At 44.0% G+C, this 8,582-nt stretch overlaps 1 long non-coding RNA gene across 1 annotated transcript; it reads right to left on the bottom strand.

The window, feature by feature from the left end:
• Nucleotides 1-688: 688 nt before the first annotated feature.
• Nucleotides 689-8,166, bottom strand: LOC9269430 (uncharacterized). The gene is made up of 3 exons (XR_010742862.1): nucleotides 5,912-8,166; nucleotides 1,127-1,182; nucleotides 689-1,003 (listed from the first exon to the last, which is right to left on the bottom strand). It is a non-coding gene; the product is annotated as an uncharacterized lncRNA (long non-coding RNA).
• Nucleotides 8,167-8,582: the final 416 nt, after the last annotated feature.

Raw genomic sequence — 8,582 nt, 5'->3', positions numbered from 1 at the left:
ACGGGTGGCCCACTAGCAAAACGGCATGCGAAAATCCGATTTTCGCAAGCAGATGCTTAAGCCGTCTGCATGTAAAAATAATTTTGGCGACAAAACAATTCCGAAAACAAAAACCCTAGATCTATATAACACAGAAACCCTAATCCGCGGTCGTGTCACGTAGGATCCGTTGCCGTCGTCGTGCCAGGATCCACCGTCGTGGTTGTCGCTCGAGGCCGCCACCATCACTACCGACATGGTCCAAGTTGCCGAGGCCCGGCAACGATAGATCCGTGCGTCCCAAGGCCTGGTGGCAGCGGATCCCGCTCACCCAAGGCCTGGCACTAGCAGATCCAGCCCTCCACCAATGCCGCCGGTCGTCGCGGAAGTTGTCGTCGGTCATCGTAGTAGTGGTCGCCGTCGACGCCGCCTGCCCGCTCCCACCGCATCCGCCTTAGCTGCTAGAGTGGGATGGGGGAGAGGAAGGGATGAGAGGAAGTAGGAGTGTATAACAAGAGTAGGAGAGGAAAGGTGCGGTAGAGAGAATGAGTAGGAGAATAAAAGGAGCGGGATATTACGTGGGGCCCACTTACTCACCCCTTTGCCCACATGCAAAAATTGTATGCGGTCTCTTAAGAGGTCCACCTAAAATATAAGTCTATTTTCATTGACGGATCTCTTAAGGACCGCATGCGCCGTGAACCTTCCCTTGGAAAACAATCTTTACAGGTGCGATCAATTATAGTTCATCTACAACTTATAAGGGTCATCGTACAGAGAATTTTTTGTGTAGTAGTGTCAGGGTCACCAACAACTCGAGTCGAATGGGTCGAAATACTAGGGATGCAAGTGGGTAGTCCCGCTACCCACATAAAAACCCGCTTGCTAGTCTATTTTTCACATGATAGTATAAAATTTAGAAGAAAAAATAAACTAGAAGTGGCACAAGCGGGATAAAAAAGCCGACTTGCCCACTCCGCTTGCATCCCTACGAAATACTTTGTCGTGCTTCATGGGACGCGACCTGAAAGAAATGTGGTACGACCTTGAGTATGCCTCCTCAATAAGAAAAATCATTAGTTGGGTCATGAACCAAGAAATTACGGAACGATGACCCAAGTCGAGAACGGGTTCAGGGTTCGCGAACCTAAGTTATGCTGGTCGAAGATTTCGAGGAGTCCAGGCTGCATAGAGAGCAACAATCTGCATGAGACTTCTTGTGTCAGATGTGTCCATAAGGGCAAGTTAAATAGTATAGCCAACTACTAACTCTAATTCATTTATAACCAATCTAATAGCTATACAATAGTTACATACTACACTATTAATATCTGGTCTCATCTATCATACACACACTGTATCTTGAAGTCCGTGCTACAGCTGGCTACAAATCTATAGCCCGCTGCTCTTCTCTCTCTTTATTTATCTTCTTAAAATATGTTTACAGCTGGTTTATAGCCTGCTATTATACCTGCTCTAAGAAAATGCTCATCCATGGGAGATGTGCCCAGGACATAGAGAAGATGTGTGGACCATTCTGAGTTGAGACACCATGGGAGATGAATTTAGGATGTGAAGTTGTGGTCGCCATCTTGATATGAGTACAAGAAGTATAGATCAGGTCGCTGCAGAGGTGTATTCACCATCCTGAATCAAGTTCTAGAGCACGTCGTAGTCAAGATCGATGAGCTTGGAGGACATTAGAGTCTAGATAAGAGGGGGGATTGTGAGTAGTTCTCGTCCTCCGGGTTGATAATACTTGTTATTTTAGACAAGAGCACGGTCTTCAAAAAATAACTTTAATCATTAATTTTTCATTATAATATGTATAAAAGTGTTTATAAATATATGATTTTATTAAAAGTGTTTTTTAAGACTAATTTATATACGTAGTCACCATATTTGAAAGACAAATATTTTAAAAATAATTCATAATCAAATATTCTAAAGTTTGACCTCATCCTTTCTAAAACGATAAGTATTATCAATCCGGAGGTAATAATATACAGCAGTCAATTAAGTAACCAAGGATTTTTTTTTTCAGATAATCGAAGAGTCAGTTAGGTAATTAAGGAGTCAAGTACTTTAATGAGTCTAGGTGATTGTTTTTAGCTCGTTACTTTTAAAAGCAGTAGTACCTTTCTCTTGTATCTAATAAAATCATACAAGAAAGTGAATCAGAAAGTGTGATCTTGCCGTGTTCTTCGATACAAGAGCAGGTACAATAGCATTATTATAAATCAGATATAATCATATTTTAAAGAGATAAAAGATGAGAGAAAAACAGTGGGCTACAGATCTATAGCCAGCTACAGGCCTACAGCATGGACTCCAAGACATAATGTGTATGACAGGTGGGACCAGATATTAATAGCGTAGTGAGTAAGTATTATACAAATTGGCTATTAATTTGGCCATAGATGATTTGGAGCTAGTAGTTGGCTACACTATTAAACCAACTTACTCTAATGCATGCGTATGTCTTCTTTGTGACGGTGGGGAGAAGTGGATAGTGGCCAGTAGTATAAGGCCAGTCTCAACCCAAAACACTAGACATAGTTTACATAAACTTCACATAATCAATAAACTACACTACTCTTTCAACGCAAACACAATTTTTCCATACTTAAATTTAATGCTGCTTATCTCATATGATGTATTGGATGTTGTGTAGAAACCATGTCTCGTACCAAACTTGTTTCCCTTCTCTTTACTCATTTATTCACTTGCCGCATCATCTTTCATCCTAGGTGACAGCTTATTTAATGCTATAGACACCATCCTAATCATTGGGTTGGGAATGGTCTAAGCCTCTACACACTTACCCCTAGGTGCCATGTAAGCTCACATGATGAGGTGGATGAGAGAGATGAAAGGAGAGAGAAAGAGACACCTCTCATATAAGGAACAACCTCTATACAAACTTTAAGAGATATAAGAACAAGAGACCAATGAATTGATAGCAAACAAATAAATCAAAATTAATATGATGTATTATGGTAAGTGTGCTAGAGGTAATTTGTTGTAGTATATACTCCCTCCGTACTTTAATGTATGACGCTGTTGACTTTTTAATCAACGTTTGACCATTTGTCTTATTCAAAAAATTTATGTTATTATCATTTATTTTATCTTGACTTGATTTATCATCAAATGTTCTTTAAACATGCTATAAATATTTTTATATTTATACAAAAATTTTGAATAAGACAAATGGTCAAATGTTGATTATAAAGTCAACGGCGTCATACATTAAAATACGGAGGGAGTAGTACATTTTCATTAATGAGTTAATGATGTGAACTGAATTAAGGGAGACTATCATCTCCACTGTGAAGCTTGCCCTAAAGGGATGCAGGCTGCAGCAGGCAGGGCCGACCCGAGGTGAGGTGTGGCGCGGCATGCGTCGAGCAAGCTGCGTGCGTGGGCACGTGTTGGTCGGTCTGGCCCGTGCTAGCTGGGCCGCGTAGGAAAAAAAGAGGAGGGAGTGGACTGGGCCGGCTTACTGATGGGCTGAAAAATAAAAGGATAGGAGAGAGAAGGCTAGCCCGGCCTGAGAGAGAGGGGAAAGAGGACGATGAATAGTGCTACTTTATTAATAACTAGTGAGGCACGTCGACATATATTGACCATATACATCCACTGCCTAAATCAATCATGAGGGTTAGTATGTGGTAACATAAATCATAAAAAAACTATGTTCTGGTAATGTTATCTTATTGGAATAAATCATTCCTGAAGATGTTGATAGTAAGTCCCATATCAATCCTCATTGGTTATCTTTTCACATGTTGGCGAGCTTACCATATCAATTTGAGGTTATGTATGTACTTAAAGATTTCTTGTTTGATCAAATTTATTTTGAATTTGTAAAAATAAACCCCTACCCCCATGCCTCTCTATGACATTTTTCTTCCGTACACTGACATTTTTCCCTTTGCATATGTCTGAAGCAGCAACAAACACTGACTAAACATGTCAACGTGTGTAAGTTATTTTCAAGATGAGCCGACTCACAACTGCACCGGCTCCCCTGCATGTTCACGTCTTTCACCACCGGTTTGCTCCGCTCCCTGTGCCACCACAGCTCCTTGTACAACATGGCCACCAACGTCGCCTCCTCCTCCACGCCATCGTCGCCGGCCACCGTGGTGCCGAAGTTGTGGAACCAGCGTTGGCCGTTGCCGCCGCCGCCGCGCCCCACGGGTTGTGTCACAGGTCCACTCGGTATCGCAGCCACCACTCCTAGTCATCGTCATCGACTGCCGCCGCCATCCAAACTTCGTGGGTGGCCACGCTCGTGCGGACGTGATGCACGTAGCACAGCTCACCGGCGAGGTCCGAGAGACGGTCGTCGTTGTGTCAGGCCGTGCAGCCCAGAGAGGACGGGACCGCGTCGAACGCCTCATCTCGCAGGTTGAATCACAGCAGCTCGCATGGCTGAGACTCGTTGATGAACCAGTAGAAGGAACCCCCACGCGTGCAGGCGGCGGGTCTCCTCCCGCCGGGACTGATGGCACGCGACGGGTCTTGCATGCGCTGCCATCCATCGCCGGCGCCTGTGTCGAGCGTGAAGATCTCGTGTCCGATGTTGTAGACCGGCGGATCGTTGTGGGACTTGCAGTAGAAGCACCTGACGACGACGTACCTGTTCCGCCACGGGTCGAAGCCAACCGCCGCCGTTGATTCTGTAGACCGTGGGCATGGGCCGCTGCCGTTGCCGGGCGGCAGCACAACGAGCTCCTGGGTGGCCGGGTTGCACACGAGCATGGCCCTGCCGTAGGTGGCGAAGGCGACAAGGCCGTCGCAGTGGGTGGGGATGATATGGCGGGTGATACGGCCGCCGTTAGGGATAGACTTGTGGTGCATCGGATCAGTCTCGGCGGTGATGTCTAGCGGCGGCGCCGCCACCGCTCTCGCTCCTGGTCTAGCCGCCGCCCGCAGGGTAAGCCTTAGCCGGTGAAGCTGACAACCTCGAAGTTGGAGAGTGTGCTTTCTCGTCCCATATATCTTCCGTGCTCGCGACAGCAAGCAAGGATGACGTTGGCAGCTGCCTCGCGCGCAACCGCTCGAGTTGGCAGCGGACCAAGGCGGGGTCGTCGACGGCGGCGTGCCACGAGCGGCAAACTGCCCTGAAACATGCGAGGGATGTTACTGGGAGGTTCACGAAGATGTGGGAGAAGAACACGTCGTCGGGGATGGATGTGGTGGTGCCCGCATAATCTTCTGGGATCGCGGCAACGGCGGCAGCGGCCAGTGGATGCGGTGGATTGATTTGCCGGTGAGGTGAGGAGGGCGGAGCGGCGGCATGGGGATGGCGCGTGTGGTGCAGTTTCTTCCTTTCGCAGCGATTCTTTTTTTCGTGCGCGGTGCGGTTTCTTTCTTAGGGATGACAGGTGGGACCCACGTGAGAGTGGGTCTAGAAGATTGCGGGATTGGTAATGAACTGGTACTTTTTATATTAGTAGATTAGTATAGAGTATAGATATAGATTTAATCAAGAATTTGTGCAACCGGACCCACGTGTCAATGAGATAATAATGCAGGATTAAGAGGATGATTACTGTGCAAGATTAATTAAAGGAACATGGGTCCCACCTGACAGTGTCCCTTTTCTTCTCTTCTCGATTTCTCCTCTTCTCGATTTCTTCTCTCCTCGTTCCTCTTTCTTCTTCACGCGCGCACGAGCGGAGGAGGCGGAGGCGAGGCGAGGGGTGCGGGGCGCGGTTTTTTTCGATTTGGCGACGGTTAAGCGCTAATTGGAGGGTTAAGCGCTAATTGCAACTAAACAACTCGTGCTTTTTATATTAGTCTATATCTAGATTATATTCACAATATGAATTTATATAATATAGTATGATTATAAAAGAAAAACTGTTGCACCACATTCAAGAATGCATCGAGTTTGATTATAAGATTGAAAAGAACTCACAGTTGCAGCCCAAATCTGATGTCGCAAATGAATGAACATTAGGTTGCCCGGAGATCAGCCTCCTTAGCAGCGCCAATGCTGTTCTGTGCTTTACCACCAGCTATCCTGAGCCTCTCATTCAAATGGCTTTGACAAACTTGCCTGAAAAATCACATGCTTCACTCTCTCCCCTACTTCCTCAAACAATCGTCCACTTCTTTCTAGCGGAACAAAGAGAACCATTAGGAGTAAACTATTATTATCATCATGATATTTACTATGAGTAACAGAAGACCTGAATTTTCTCTGGATGGTCAATACTTAGAAATTAGAGAAATCATCAAAACACGGACCAAAATTATCCATGCATGTTCCAAAATTCCATCAAAACACAGATAAGATGTTACTTGAAGAGAAAGAAGGCAGGAGTTTGATGCAACCATCTTCTCCTGTAGCTTTGGAGGCGGAGGCTTGATGTGGATCAAGGTTGGCAGCGGTGCATGGACTATATGGAATAAGAGTGTTATTAGTAAATGTAAAGGTGCAGCAATCCTTGTGCCGGCGAAATGAAGATTTGGTTTCTGAAAAAAGGTTGACTATTAGGGCCCAAGGCCATAGAAAAGTTTGATTTTTGGATCTAACTAAGCAACCAGCCTTTCAAATCCAATTTGTGGGGTAGATTTGCACAAAACCTATCAATCATTTTCGGAAAACCTTTTTCTAACATCTTTTCCAATGAATTAGATTTGCACAGCACACACAAAAGGATTGATAGAATTTGAAAATCAATGTGTCATTAGGACAAAAAAAAATTCCCTGGAGCAAATTCTATGGTTGCTCCCTAAGCAATAACTTTTATTTTGATCAACCAGCAATTCATGTATTTTTATCCCAACAAATTAAAACATCAATGTTGGATGTAGTAAATCAATGATCTTAATGTTAAAACTTATTAACCAGAGGTTAGCTCATGATTCATGAATATTTATTTCAGAACTCGCCAAAGTTTGCACCATGCCAAAGTATAGTGACATTCTAGACTTTAGGTATGTATTGGTCACAGGAAATGTGAATATTCTGAAGATTATTACCAGTCGAAGACCATGCAAAAGCCTAAGATGCAATCCAAAGGTCAAACCTGAGATAAAAAAAAGGAAAAAAAATTTAGAGCACCACATCATTCTGAAATTGAAGTCCACCAAATACTGAAGCAGCACCATTCAGGGGGTAGGCCAGCATGACATCCATGCCAACGATACTTGTGAGATGACCGACAAAGAAATGCTCGACTTCTTCGCACAAAGTGTGATGATTAGTGATTAGGCCAAAGATACTTGTGAAAAATTAATTCCTTCATGAAGTCCAGAAGGAAAACTTCGATGTGATATATTCTCTTGTACTAAGAGGGGCCAAGATGGTAAGCCAGTCAACAGTCTCACCCCAATTAGAACACTTTATATTAGAAACTATAAATGTTAAAAGGGAAAAGGGATTATGTGCTTGATTTGGTTACATGATACCTCTCCACCAATTTTGTTAGCCAAGCACAGGCCAACAGCTCCTCCATTTTTCTTCCCTTATATCTAAAAGCTATTCAAATGATTCAGGATACAAATAAGCTATTATTAGTAAATAATAAAGTAAAATTCACAAGTAGTTTTCAGATAAGTAAAATTCTGATGAATATAAAGAAGCAAAATTCACAAGCAATTTTCAGATAAGTAAAGGCCATATTACGATGCACAGATCCATGGACCATGGGGCATGTTTAATGTAAAAGTCAGTCCTAAAATACATGATCTACAATACCATATTACAATGCAACTCACTAAATCCACAGATCACTTGAAAATCCATAAACCACGTTGGCTGAAACAACCAAATCCACAGACCACGTTTCAATAAAACAATGTAGGCTCAAATTTGCAGGTAACCGATGGAAAACAAAAAAAAAAACGGGATTTCAACCGGGGGTGGAGGCCGGCGAGGTGCTGCAACGGCGAAGGGGAGGGCAGAGACCGGTGAGGCGCATAGGCGATGGAAGGAGGCATGGGAGACGGTCGGCGAGGAGGAGCGATTCCCTCCCTGCATGCCCGTGGCTGGGTTCTCGCCGAGGCGGAGGCGGCGCGCGGTCGACGGGAGGGATCGAGGGAAGTGGCTCGTGGTGGGGGAGGAGATCACGCGTCGACAGAAGGGGAGGGAAGCGTCGGCGCTCGGCGTGGGGAGAAGCCGCAGAGCGAGCGGTTGTTCGTGGGTTTTCTTTTTTTTTTTTCCTCTCTCTCTCTCGCCGGACGACGTGGGATTTAATTCCTCTCTCCTTTTTACCGATCGCTCTAACCGCGGATTAGCAGAGGTGAATCGCTAATTGCAGGGTGATCCAACTCTTGATATAATCCGTTGGATGAATAGATCTAAGGGTCGAAAAAGATAAGTGTTCGATGAACTGGTGCTTTTTATAGCAGTAAGTATATAGATTATTAAGGGATTGGAATTGGAGTACAGTTTTTATTTTTTTTATTCAGGATTTTATTATGAATTTAAAACTTGATGAATTTTGGAGGGAACATTAGATGGAGGGATATATTGATCAAATTTGAAATCATTAATGGCACGAGATTTCAAAATTTTGAAATTTAAAACGTAATAAAAAGCGTTTTTAAGTAAAGGAGTCAAACTCAGGATGCTACATAAA

Source organism: Oryza sativa, chromosome 7, assembly GCF_034140825.1.
Source record: "Oryza sativa Japonica Group chromosome 7, ASM3414082v1".
NCBI lineage: Eukaryota > Viridiplantae > Streptophyta > Magnoliopsida > Poales > Poaceae > Oryza > Oryza sativa.
Note: the sequence above shows the minus strand (reverse complement) of the source record. Positions and strands in the feature narration are given on the sequence as shown.